The sequence below is a fragment of the Octopus bimaculoides genome, chromosome 18 (genome assembly GCF_046866305.1).
Source record: "Octopus bimaculoides isolate indiv1 chromosome 18, ASM4686630v1, whole genome shotgun sequence".
NCBI classification, from domain to species: Eukaryota; Metazoa; Mollusca; class Cephalopoda; order Octopoda; family Octopodidae; genus Octopus; species Octopus bimaculoides.
In genome coordinates, this window is record NC_142945.1 from 19,389,557 (window position 1) to 19,404,331 (window position 14,775).

The window sequence follows — 14,775 nt, forward strand, 5'->3', positions numbered from 1 at the left end:
GCCTGTGATGACACTGGTTCCATGCTTTGTCTTGAATCATATTTTTGGCACGAAGAGAAAAGGCATTAATGAATGAGCAGCCTCTTGTCATCCCTGAAATAAAAAGAACAACCTTTGTGCGGGTGGCACATAAAATACACCATTTTGAGCGTGGCCTTTGCCAGTACCACCTGACTGGCCTTCGTGCCGGTGGCACGTAAAAGCACCCACTACACTCTCGGAGTGGTTGGCGTTAGGAAGGGCATCCAGCTGTAGAAACTCTGCCAAATCAGATTGGAGCCTGGTGTAGCCATCTGGTTTCACTAGTCCTCAGTCAATTCGTCCAACCCATGCTAGCATGGAAAGCGGACGTTAAACGATGATGATGATGATGATGAACCTTCCCCAGATCTGCACATTGACGAAGTCTCGTGAGGCATAAGGACATCTCATACCAACAGAAGAAAGCTACATAGGATGAGACTCTGGTCAGAAGATGGTACGCAGCTTTATCCCCATAGAAGTTGGCTGTCATGGTCTCCCGAGAAGATCAGTGGTGATATTTCTGCTAGAAGATCAACTTGTAACCCAAAGAAATTAAGAATATCACTAGGAAGATATGGAAGCTGAAATCAGTTCAAGGTGGTTGTAGTTGACTAGAGTTGGCAGATGGAACCCTTTTGCAGGAAAAGACTAATTTGGTCCTTGCTGCCCCATTCAGGGGAAGCATATCATATAAAGGACTAAAAACTTGTTATCCTGCAATATGTACGGAAGTTACACAAAGATTTCCTACAATGTGAATGCTTTAATCATCGTCTATAAGTAGCTTCAACAGTTCTGCTTGAGGCAAAGTATCTCTGATATATCTCTTTACTTCACCTGTGTATATGTGTGTAGAATCAGTAACAGGCCATTGGATCAGCCTAAATAAACTGTGTGTGTGTGTGTGTGCGTGTGTGTGTGTGCATGCGCATGTGTGTATACAGAGGGAAGAGGAGTATCACCCTCATTGTTGTTTTAACATTCACTTTTCCTTGCTTGCATAGCTCAGAAAAATTAATTGAGGCAGATTTTTTTATGACCTTATGCTCTTTGTGTTGCCAACCCTCACCTGGCTCCATACAAGGTAATATTTTCTCTAAGTCTTCAAATATAAACAGCACAATGGCTGGACATGTTTTCACAGAAGAGTAAACAACACTGCTGGTATGATGGTGACGTTTGTTTACAACTAGCCTGTGATGTCAAAGCAGGGAAATGTGAGAACACCACTCACACACACACATACACACATGTATGTGGGTGGGGGACACAGGCATGGCTGTGTGTTTAAGAACCTTTCTTCCCAAAAATGACATTTTTGGTTTTGTACCCACTGTACAACACCTTGGGCAAGCGTCTTCTACCATAGCCCTGGGCCAATCAAAGCCTTGTGAATGGATTTGAAAGAAGCCTTTCACAGGTGTGTGTGTGTGTGTACTCTTGTTTTGACATCATATGATAGTTGTTAATGAGCATCACTCCCATACAAGTGATTTTATTTGTTTTTCAGTTTTGCATAAAAAAACATGAGAAATATTACCTTACATGGAAACAATTGAGGGTTGGTGACAGGAAGGGTATCCAGCCATTCAAAATCTGTATCAACAAATTCCATTAGACCCAAGCAAGCATGGAAATGTGAATGTTAAATGATGACAGTGGCCTGCATCATGGATAGCCTCCTAACCATCTCAAGAGAATTCTCTTCCCATTTATCAAAGAAAGAATTGAAGAGGTGTGGATTCTGCACATGCAGGCAACCCATTTAGAACTAAATCTAATTACAGGACAAATGAGTCATTAGTCCAGCCTAAATGAATGCCTCTAGTGCTGTTGACATGATAAAATGGATATTGTCCTCATTGTAAAGTTATTGGTAATAGGAAGGACATCCACCTGTATAAAACATGCCAAAGAAAAAGGAGAGAACAAACCGAGAAAATATGGATTCAACAAGCTGCATGTAGGTAACCGATCCAAAAACAAGCTGATACGAAGTAGCATGGACCCTTTAGTTGTGTCATAGTCAACATCTGTAGGGTCCAGTGGCAGAACACTGATGGCACTCCAAACATGCCCAATCTGAGCTATAAAGTAGTTGTGATAAGAAGAACAACCTGCTGCAAAAACTATGCCTGAGTTACTGTGAGACACACACAATCGATTCCAGCAAAAAAGAATGATTACACCAATGTAAAGTATCAGTTTTGTTTTCATCTTAGAAAATATTGATAGGTGCAGGCATGGCTGTGTGGCAAGAAGTTTGCTTTCCAACCACATGGTTTCAGGTTCGTTCCCACTGCATGGCACCTTCAGCAAGTGTCTTCTGTTATACCTCAGGCCAACCAAAGTCTTGTTAGATGATTCAGTAGATGGAAACTGAAAGAGGCCCATCATATGTGTGTCTTCCATCACTACTTGACAACCAGTGTTGGTGTATTTACATCCCTGTAACTTAGCAGTTTGGCAAAGAGACTGGTAGAATAAGTACTAGGTTTAATAACATAAATATTAGGGTCAATTCATTTGACTAAAGGCAGTATCCCAGTATGGCCACAGTCTAATGACTGAAATAAGTTAAAGATTAATGGTTGTTATTATATTCAATACCACACGTTTCAGAAACCATGTTTGTACCTCTGTCTTGTATCAGTAATAATTCTTTTGTTCAGATAATTATATATTTAATTCGAGTGGGTAAATTAAACTTGAGTCACAGGAGTAGTTTGCTTACCAACCACATGGTTCCAGGTTCAGTCCCACTGCGTAGCACCTTGGGCAAGTGTCTTCTACTATAGCCTCGGGCCGACCAAAGCTTTGTGGGTGGATTTGGTCTGAAAGAAGCCTGTTGTATATATGTATATATATATATGTGTGTCTGTGTTTGTTTCCCCCAACATCGCTTGACAACCAATGCTGATGTGTTTACATCCCCGTAATTTAGCGATTCGGAAAAAGCGACAGATAGGATAAGTACTAAGCTCACAAAGAATAAGTCCTGGGGTCGATTTGCTCAACTAAAGGCGGTGCTCCAGCATGGCCGCAGTCAAAATGACTGAAACAAGTAAAAGAGTAAAGAGTAAGCTTACAGATTTTAAGAGTGAAAAGAAAGAAAAAAACTACCTTTACTTTATCAGCTGAGAATAGATAACTTTGTTAATATTTTTTATCTTTGAAGGTAGCAAAGCTGGCTGAATCATGATCTCAACAGGCAAAATGCTTAATGACATTTCGTCCGTCTTTATGTTCTGAGTTCAAATGCTGCCAAGTCAGACTTTGCTTTTCATCCTTTCGGAGCTGATAATAAAATAAGTACCACTTGAGTACCGGGACTGATGTAATCAACTTACCCACTTGTGCCAAAATTTGAAACCAATATTTTTTTTCTTGGAAAGCATATGTAATACATCAGTAATTGACTCTTTTTCAACTCAAATGCCCCCAATGAGGCTTTTGCTTATGAATTCTTGTAAAGACAATGTGATTGGTCAAGTTACACATTTAGATGTTTTTATTATTGTTAGTGTATTTAATAATAATAATGATAATAATGAGTTCTTTTATTAGCCACAGTGGCACAGATGAGGAACACATCATAAAGACCATCAATAATTTGTGTAGGGGTTCACAATAATAATAATTCTTTCTATTATAAGCACAAGGCCTGAAATTTTGGTGAGGAGGAGGCAAGTCAATGTAATCAACCCCAGTGTTTCACTGGTACTTAATTTATCGAACCCGAAAGGATGAAAGGCAAAGTTGACCTCAGCAGAATTTGAATTCAGATCGTCAAGGCAGAAGAAATGCCGCTAAGCATTTCGTCTGATGTGCTAACAATTCTGCCAGCTCACCACCTTAATACACAATAATAATAATATGATGATGATGATGATATCTTCCCTAACATCACCACTTTATCAATATCTGAGTTTGTTGCTAGTTAGCCACTGAGGTAAACTGAAATAATTGGTTGTTCAAGGATGCAACATAACAACATGATACCTACGGCAGAGTTTGAATTAGCACAATTCTAGAGTCAGCTTATCAGCTATGTGTATGATTGATGATAAATGACTGCATAAACCAATTGAACAAAGCTAATACAATTGGTTCTTCGTTGTGGATTCATTAGCATGGAGCAGATAAGAGCTAAGTATTACCCTGTCTAGGACACAAAATCCATAGAAGTTACTTATTTTCTGCTGTTATATAAATTTAGGCAGATAGAATTGTCAATGCCAAAAGACAAACAAAATGTTTGTAACATATCAACTTTTGACATATGAACTAGTAATTCAACTGATTTACTCAACCATACTTCTGATTACAGAGCAACAACTGGGCAAATATCAAAATATTTAGAAGGAAATTTTACCTGAGGAATATATGTTAAATTCCAAGTGTATTTCTCTCTAATGTAGATTTTGTTGTAAAGATACTCCCCACAGCAAATTCAGTGTACTCCTTTTCTCAATTTTACTAAATAATACATGTCATGCCAGTGCAGACCATCACCAGTCTCTTTGAAATCAGTTAGATCATTCATATATAATCATCATCATCGTCATTTAACATTCATTTTCAATGCTGGCATGGGTTGGGTGGTTTGACTGGAGCTGGTTAGGCCGAAGACTGCACCAGGCTCCAATGTCAGTTCTGGCATGGTTTCTAGGACTGAATGCCCTTCCTAACACCAACCACTCCACAGAGTATACTGGGTGCTTTTTATGTGGCACCAGCACTCATCAATTCTGCTGTGACAGACAGGTCTTCTTGAGTACAGCAAGGTGCCAGATATCTCAGTCCTTATAATGTCTCAGTAAACGAAGTTTTTTTGTTTTTCCATTTGGTGCATAGATGTAAAGATTTTTCTTACTTCCTACTCTTGAAGCAGGGCTCTTCAAGGTGTAAACTGGCAACCGAAAATGTTTGCCTTTGCAATTTGTTGATGGTCATGGCACAACTAAGATTCACTGGGAATTGAAGTCGTTTGAATTGAAACGGGACATTGTCTTCTGAGTCTGTATGATGGAGGCTCTTCTGTGCCTGTCATCTAATCAGTGCATCCTATGCTCAGGGGATTTCCTGCGACTGTGTGATTGAGACTTGTGTTTGAATATCATCAAGTTTGTTCCTTCTCTGTTCGGCTGTTTCCTGAGCTCACTGCTGATGCTTTGAGCAGGGTGTTTCAACTCTGTCGCTGTGATGAAATTCCTTACATACACACTTATACAAACATACACACTCAGTGGGAGAGGCATACATATACAACAAAAGAGTGAGAGAGTGTGTGCTAAATATGTATAGAGAGGAGGCAAGTTTACAGTGAGAAAAGCATAAAAGGCAGATAGAGAGAGATACATAGGCAGACTTTCATTACATGTCATATATGAAGAGAGAGAAGTGGAAAGCAGCAAGCATGGGAGATACATGTACACAGAGGGAGAGGGAGAGAGAATGTGGTAAATATATGTAGAGAGAGAAGGAAAGCATAAAAGACAGAGAGGTAGATAGACAGTTATAAGATGTGGCATACACTTTCTCTCTCTCTCTCTCTCTCTCTCTCTCACACACACACACTCAGTTAATCATGAGTTTAAAATGACAGCTTCTAAAGGCATTCAATGTTGGCGATCTGGAAGTTGAGTTATTTCGCACAGCTAATTATCTTTTTTGATTACTAATAACCAAAAAACCTTCCCCTTGGGACCAAATCCATTTTTCTGTAAGACACACCATTTTGGTACCTTTGATGACATTTATTCATACACACATACACTCTCAGAAGCATTAGCATGCCAAACAAAATGCTTAGCAGTATTATATCCATCTTTACATTTATTACTGGCGGTGCCCCAGCATGGCCACAGCCTATGGGCTGAAACATGTAAAAGAAGAAAAGGAAATACATTTGCATGCACACACACACACATACATACATATCATCATCATCATCATCATTGTTTTAATGTCCACAAATCCATGCTTGCATAAGTCAGACAGAATATGTGGAGACAAATTTTCTACATCTCAATGCACTGCCTGTCACCAACCCTCACCTGTTTTCATGTAATCTAATCTTTTCCTATGACTGGATGTGTTGCAAAAGTTTGGAAATGAGGGGCACCATTTGCATGACAGTGCACACATACACACACACACTCATATATATACATACACATGTGTGTGTGTGTGTGTGTGTATATATATATATATATATATATATATACTTCTAATATAGGATAACATTTTTTTCAAAAAAAAATTCCATCAAAGTGGCCAACATATTAAAATATCTTTAAAGATGAAAATTATAAACAATTATAAACAAGGGCAAAAGAAAAAACGATTTTTGTGCCAATATGCTGAGAAAGTCTATTCTCAGCATATTGGCATAGAAATCCTTTTTTCTTTTGCCCTTGTTTATAATGTATATATATATATATATATATATATGTGTGTGTGTATATGTATGTACGTACATATATACACAAGGGTAAAACAATAGCTCTATTAGCAAACATGATTGGGCAGACCAGTTGGTAAACCAAGTAAAGAGAAGTAGCAAGATCTTAAAGAAACATTAGTTATCAATATGACTTTTGATGTGACTAGATTCAACATTAAAAGGCAAATAAGTGAATTTTACAATCCTGTATATTGATTCTATGTTCAAATCAACTGTTATATTGCTAATGATGTCAGGAACAGTATGAATACTACATTCAATTATTTCTCCTCACTAAAAATCATTAGCTTTGTCCCTATATGAGGAACTATTATAGTAGTTTTTATTATTATTATTATTATTATTATTGTATTTAAGGGCAGTGAGCTGGCTGAGTTGTTAGCACACCGGGTGCAATGCTTAGCGACATTTTGTCCGTTTTTATGTTCTGAGTTCAAATTTCGCCAGAGTTGACTTTGCCTTTTCAGAGTTGATAAAATAAGTACCAGTTGAACTCTGGGGGCGATTTAATCGACTTAGTCCCTCCCCCAAAATTGCTGGCCTTGTGCCAAAATTCGAAACCATTATTATTTGTAGTAGTTGTATTAGTATTAAAGTGGTGAGTTGGCAGAGTTGTTTGTATGTCAGGTGAAGTGCTTATCAGCATTTCGCTTGTCTTTACGTTTTGTGTTCAAATACCACTGCGGTCCACTTTGCTGTTCTTTTTCAGGGTCAATAAAATAAGTACTAGTCAAGTACTGGGGTTGATGTTATTAACTTCTGCCTCCCCCACAAAATTTGCTGGCCTTGTGCCAAAATTTGAAACCATTATTATTGTTATTATTATTATTATTATTATTATTATTATTAAAGTGGTGAGCTGGCAGAATTTAGGAAAAATGCTGATAAGTATTTCACCTGTCTTTAGAGTTCAAATACCATTTAAGTCAACTTTGCCTTTCATCCCTTCAGGGTCAGTAAAATAAGTACCAGTTGAGCACTGGGGTTGATGTAATCAGCTTATTTCCTCCTCAAAATTTTCGTGCCTGTGCCAAAATTTGAAACCATTATTATTAGTAGTAGTAGTAATAGTAGGAGGAGGAGGAGGAGGAGGGCAGCAAGCTAGCAGAATCCTTAGTACACCAGACAAAATGTTTAGTGGCATTTCTTCTGGTTTTATGTTCAAATCCCGCTACTGAGGTCAACTTTGCCTTTCATCCCTTCAGGGACCATGAAATAAAGTACCGATCAAGTACTGGGATTGATCTAATTGACTCATACCTCCCAACAAACTTGCTGGCCTGGTACCAAAATTTTAAACAATCATTATTATTATTATGGTGCAGGAGTGGCTGTGTGGTAAGTAGCTTGCTTACCAACCACATGGTTCCAGGTTCAGTCCCACTGTGTGGCACCTTCGGCAAATGTCTTCTACTATAGCCTCGGGCCGACCAAAGCCTTGTGGGTGGATTTGGTAGACGGAAACTGAAAGAAGCCCGTCGTATATATGTGTATATATATGTGTGTGTTTGTGTGTCTGTGTTTGTCCCCTCACCATTGCTTGACAACCGATGGTGGTGTGTTCACATCCCCATAACTTAGCAGTTCGGCAAAAAAGACCGATAGAATAAGTACTAGGCTTACAAAGAATAAGTCCTGGGGTCAATTTGCTTGACTAAAGGCGGTGCTCCAGCATGGCCACAGTCAAATGACTAAAACAAGTAAAAGAGTATTATTATTATTATTATTATTATTAAGGCAGTGAGCTGGCAGAATTGCCAGCACACCAGACAGAATACTGAGCAGCATTTTGTCTGTCTTTATATTCTGAGTTCAAATTCTGTCGAGGTCAACTTTGCTTTCTTTCTTTTGAGGTCGATGGAATAAGTGCAAGTTGAGCACTGGGGTTGATGTCATCAACTTGCTCCCTCCCTTAAAATTGCTGACCTTGTGCCAAACTTTGAATCTATTATAATTAGTGTGCCTTGCAGTATTTGTTCAGGCACTTTACAATCTGAGTTCAGTTTCAGCTGGGATCAACTTTGCCTGTCATCCCTCCAGGGTCAATGAAATAAAGTCTCAATCAAATATTGAAGATGATGGTAAGAACTAATCCTCTCTCCTCAAAATTGCTGGTCTTTTACCTAAATCAGAGACCATCATTATTATTAAGGTGGTGAGCTGGCAGAATCATTAGCATGCTGGACAAAATGATTAGCGGTATTTCGCTCATCACTATGTTCTGAGTTCAAATTCCGCCAAAGTTAACTTTGCCTTTCATCCATTCTGGGTTGATAAAATAAGTACCAGTTGAGTAATGGGGTCGATGTATTCAACTCCTCCCCCTACCCCGAAATTGCTGGCCTTGTGCCAAAATTTGAAACTATTATTATTATTATTATTATGAGAGAGCAGCACATGCCATCAAAGTGACATTGGGTTACAAATATATGAAGCCCAATATATCCATCATGACTACCAATTTGATAAGAGTATACCAGGCACAGGCAAAATTTGAAATCATTATTATTATTAAGGTAGCGAGCTGGCAAAATCATTAGCATGCTGGGTGAAATGCTTAGCGGTATTCTGCTTGTTACTACGTTCTGAGTTCAAATTCTGCCGAGGTTGACTTTATTTTTCATGCTTTTGGGGTCAATAAAATAAGTACCAGTTGAACACTGGGATCGATCTAATTGACTCATCCCCACCCCCACCCCAAGCTGCCCTTGTGACAAAAATTTGAAATAATAATTATAATTATTATTATTATTATTATTAATCCTTTCTACTATAGGCACAAGGTCTGAACTTTGTAGGGGGTGGTTAATTGATTGCATTGCCCCCAGTGTTCAACTAGTACTTATTTCATTGATCCCAAAAGGAGTAAAGGTAAAGTTGACCTTGGTGGAATTTGAACTCAGAATGTAAAAACAGATGAAATGCTGGCAAGCATTTTGTCTGACATGCCAACGATTCTGCCAGCTTGCATAATAATAATGATTTCAAATTTTGGCTCATGGCTAACAAGTTTGGGGAAGAGGGTAAAGTAATTACATCAACCCCAGTGCTCAACTGGTACATATCTTACTGACCTCGGAAAGATGAAAGGTAAAATCAACCTTGGCAGAATTTGAACTCAGAACATAAAGACAGATGAAACACTGCTAAGCAATTTACCCTATGAGCTTGCATCATCATCATCATCATCATCATAATAATAATAATAATAATAATAATAATAATAATAATAATAATAGAGTGACCAGCTGGAAGAATCAGAGTGTTGGAAAAATACCTTTTACTATGTATTTTGAGTTCAAATCCCACTAAGGTCAACTTTGCCAGTCAGATACTGTGACTAACTAACCCCACCCCTAAATTTTCTAGCTTTGTACGTAAATTAGAAACAATTACTATTATTATAAGCAAAAGCATGGGTGTGTGGTTAAGAAGCTTGCTTCCCAACCATGTTCAGGTTCAGTCCAACTGTACAATATCTTGGCCAAATATTTTCTAACTATAGCCCTGGGATAACCAAAAGCTTGTGAGTGGATTTGGTAAATGGAAACTTAAAGAAGCCCACAGTATATTTATCTAATCTCATATATCTATCTATCTAGAGAGAGAGAGAGAGTGGGGGGAGTGTACATTTGTTTTGACATCATGCCATGGTTGAAAATTTGAAAATGAGCATTATCATCATCATCATCATACAATTGATGTTTTTTATTTCCAATTTTGCATGTTGAAAACAGGTGAGGGTTGGTGACAGGAGGGGGCATCCAGCCATAGACAATCTGCCTCAACGAATTTCATCTGACCCATGCAAGCATAGAAAAGTAGACATTAAATGATGATGATGACCATAGTCATGAGTTGACCAATAACTTGGGAGTGGAATTTGGTTGATGGAAATTGGGCAGAAAACGTTTCGGCGAGCTGGCAGAAACATTAGCACAACAGGTGAAATGCTTAGTGGTATTTCGTCTGTCTTTATGTTCTGAGGTTAACTTTGCCTTTCATACTTTCAAGGTCGATAAATTAAGTACCAGTTATGCCCTGGGGTCGATGTAATCGACTTAATCCCTTTGTCTGACCTTGTTTGTCCCCTCTATGTTTAGCCCCTTGTGGGCAGTAAAGAAATAAGAAACTTGTGCATATTGTGAAGTGGTTGATAAACAAAAGAAAACAGAAATATTGGTGTTGATTCCACAAAAAATGCACTCAGTGCACTCTGTAAAGTGGTTGGCATTAGAAAGAGTGTCCAGCTATAGAAAACCATGCCAAAATGAAAACAAATGAGACAGGCATAGCCTTTTGGCCATGTCTAAGAGGACAGTAACCCCAAACAAAAGCTTAACTTGAACTGTGATGACCTATCCAACCCATACCATCATGAAAAGCAGATAGTGGTGGTGATGATGATCACTTTAACTTTTCTGTGCTTTCAATCAAGGGCCAGATGGAGTTCATTGAGGCAAATTTTTCTATAGCTGGATGCTCTTACTGTCAAGAGCCCTTGCCTGTTTTCAAGCAAAATTATATTTTTCCATGACCAGATATATTTTTGTAGAATATTAGAAATGAAGGACCTTCTTTTACAGCAGTCATGTGATGTCAAGCAATACAAAGGGACTCAAACACACACACATCGTCGTCATCATCATCATCATCATTTAATGTCCATTTTCCATGCTGGCATGGGTTAGATTGTTTGACCAAAGCTGGTAAGCCAAAGAGCTACACCAGGCTCCAGTTGTCTGTTTTGGCTTGGTTTCTATGGCTAGATGCCCTTCCTAATGCCAACCATTACAGAGTGTACTGGGTGCTTGTTATGTGTCACTAGCACGGGTGTCATGTACATGTCACCTAAACAGGTGCCTTTTATATGTCACCAGCACAGGTGCCTTCTATGTGTATCATTGGCATGGGTGCCTTTTATGTGTCACCAGCATGGGTACTTTTCATGTGGAAACTTTTTGCAGCTTTTTAAGTGGCACCAGCACCGGCTGGATTACCAAGTAATTTGCATGACAGAGACCACTTGGTTGAGAGTAAAACCAAGGGCAGTGGCTGTGTACCAGACGAGAAGTTGGAGTATGATAGAGGGACAGAGATAGTCATCTTACAATAGAAGAGGCTTTTGACTACCCCAGTAGGAGGAAGAAGTTGGGAGAGAGTTAGAGAAAAAGTTCGAGGGACAGTCAGAGTGAGAGAAAGAAAAGTAAATGGTGTGGGGATGTATTGGGGTTTATCCCCAGGGAGTAGGGTATAGGTAGTGCAGAGGTCATAGAGAGGGATGTTCCATGAGAGTGTGAGGGGATATGTTTAGGGATGGAGAAGAAATGACTTTAAGAAGTGATGGCAAGGGAAATTGGAGAATCAGGGAAGCGGGTTGGGAAGATATGTAAAGCCATGGAGAGTGTGCAGATAGACACATGAGAAAGTGGACCCGCAGCAGATGATGCATGTGAGGGAGAGTGGAGGGGAGGGGTCTGCTGGGAATTTTGACAGAAGTCAGATGTGTGTGAGGAGGGGATGTCCAAAAAGGACATGCATATATGTGTGGATGGTCATGATTTCACTTAGCTTGCATATATATATATATATAATATAGATTCAATTAAAAGATTGAATGTGGTACTTAAAATGTTTGTGGCACCAGAATTTGGTAGGGTAAAATCCAAAAGCAAAATCATGAGATTTGGTGAATTAAATTAGAAGAAAAGCAACAAAAATGTATTAGGTTATAGCAGTACATACGTTTCGTACAAGCCTCATTTATTTATGTAGTGAGAACACCACATAAGATGTGCAATGAAAATTGTACTCCTCAGCTGCATAATGGAAGTTCATTTCAGTGGCTTGTACGAAACATATGTACTGCTATGACCTAATACATTTTTGTTGCTTTTCTTATATATATATATATATATATATATATAAAGTGTATACGTATAGAACAGGCATCCACACAGTTTCATTCTATTAAATCCATTTACAAGGCTTTGGTCAGCTTAGGGCTATAGTAGATGGCACATACCTAAGATGCAATGCAGTGGGACTGAATCCAAAACCATGTGGTTGGGAAACAAACTGCATAACCCCACTGCCATGTGTGTATGCCTGTTTCTTTGCATTGACATTTCTTGGGCAGCTGCAGCTTTCATTTATGTCTCATAGACTGGCAGGCCAATATGAAACAACCAGTGGAATAAAGTACTGAACATGAAAACAAGTAAGGCTTTGCATCAGGAAGGACAATCTGGCTTTGGAATACTCTCTCAAGAAGTTTTGTCCAATCTATGCCAGCATGGAAAAAGCAGATATAAAAATGAGTATGTTGGTGGCTATTACTATATCGTAAAGCATGATCCAGTTTCAATTCCCAATTGAAAGCATTTCCTTCTAATCAACATTAATTACTATATGTATGTCACACAATCTGATTCTACAGATTTTATAAAGCCTTCCTCTTTCTCATTATTATTGTTATTCTGTTTCTCCTCTTCCTTCCCCCTTTCATTTGTTGTTGTTGATTTGACTCAGGTTCGTTCTTATATCTAGTAGAATTTATGTGGGTAGCAGATTACTAGCTATTCCTTAGTTATCCACATGTGCTTTCAAGCGTTCTCCTGTCCCTAAGAGGCAAACTTTCTGTAGAAGCTCTACAGAGCATTCTATTCCAATCTCTGTCAATCACCTATACTATAAATTGCAGTATTCTTGATTGATTGATTGATTGATTGAGTGTTGGCAGATTCACTCGAGAAGGGTGCAGTGGAATCGCGTGAAATTCAGCACAGAGCGGCAGCATGGTCCGCTCATGTTCAGGAGATTTTTATTGCCCTCCAACTCCCATGGTTACCGAGATAATCGATTATTACTTTTTAAGATAGGAATATCCCATTCAAAGTGGGGAGGGGCAATTTTGTTACCTTTCCCATGCGCGAAATTTTACGAAAAACCAGCACAATAAAGATTATTTTTTTCCAAGTAATGTGGCTGGGTTTGTTTTTCGAAAATTTTAATCAGAGGCACAGAAAAAAAATAATTTCAATTTTTTGTGCATTAAAAAAAAAAAGCTATAGCTTACGCTCTTTCTAATTACTATGTTTTTTTTAAACTTCAGTTACAAATGTCTTCAAACGTCGACATTCAAACAGCTTTTCCATATTGAGACAAACGGACTCTGCACAATTGTATCCATCCAGGAACGCGTTTTCAATAATTGAAATTCACAATTCTAATCAGTGTACATGAACGTCCAACCTATGATTGATCTTGAACAGTTTCGATTAACATTCTTGTGTCGCCAATACAACAACCGCACTACCATATAGTTTTCTTTTAAGGCGAGGTTATACCACAAATAAGGTTCTGTGACTACATCATATTGTTTTTGGGTTGTTCTTACTTTTTTTTTGTTTTTGGAATTTTTGTTTTTTTTATTTTTAGTTCTTTTTATTATTCAAAATATACATAGGAAATAGCCTTTAACCAAATCCACCACATTGCCCGAGTGAAACCAGGAAAAACAGCTAGTTAGTCTATATCTTTGCTCACAGTTCCCAATGCACCATTTATTACAGGCACAACTTTTATTGTTTTCATATTCCAAATTCTTGCAATTTCAAATTTTACGGGATTGTATTTTTTAAATATATCATCCTCTTTCTTTACAATTCTGGAATCAAGTGGACATGATGGATCATTTATCATTATTATTAAGGTGGTGAGCTGGCAGAATCGTTAGCATGACAGGCGAAGTGCTTAGTGATATTTTGCCATCACTACATTCTGAGTTCAAATTCCGCCATGGTCGACTTTACTTGTCATCCTTTGGGGGTCAATAAAAGTACCAGTAGAGCACTGTGCTCGATGTAATTGATTTACCCCCTCCCCCAAAATTTCAGGCTTTGTGCCTTTAATAGAAAGGATTATTATTACTATTATTATTATTAAGCAGTGAGCTGGCTGAATCGTTAGCATGCTGGACGAAATGCTTAGCGGTATTTCACCTGTTGCTCCATTCTGAGTTCAAATTCTGCCAAGGTCGACTTTGCCTTTCATCTTTTTGAGAGTCGATAAAAATAAGTACCAGTTAAAAAACTGGAATTGATGTGATTGACTCATCCCCTTCCACAAAATTGCTGCCCTTGTGGCAAAATTTGAAACCATTATTATTATTATTATTATTAAGGCAGCAAGCTGGCAGAATCATTAGCACACTGGGCAAAATGCTTAGCAGCATTTCATCCATCAGTACATTCTGAGTTCAAATCCCACCGAGGTCAACT

The 14,775-nt window shown here is 38.3% G+C and overlaps 1 protein-coding gene across 4 annotated transcripts in view; it reads left to right on the forward strand.

Moving 5' to 3' along the window:
- The window catches only part of LOC106882204 (HBS1-like protein), a 90,617-nt gene that overhangs the window by 50,360 nt on the left and 25,482 nt on the right, over positions 1-14,775 (forward strand). The gene's annotated exons all lie outside the window — the stretch shown is intronic.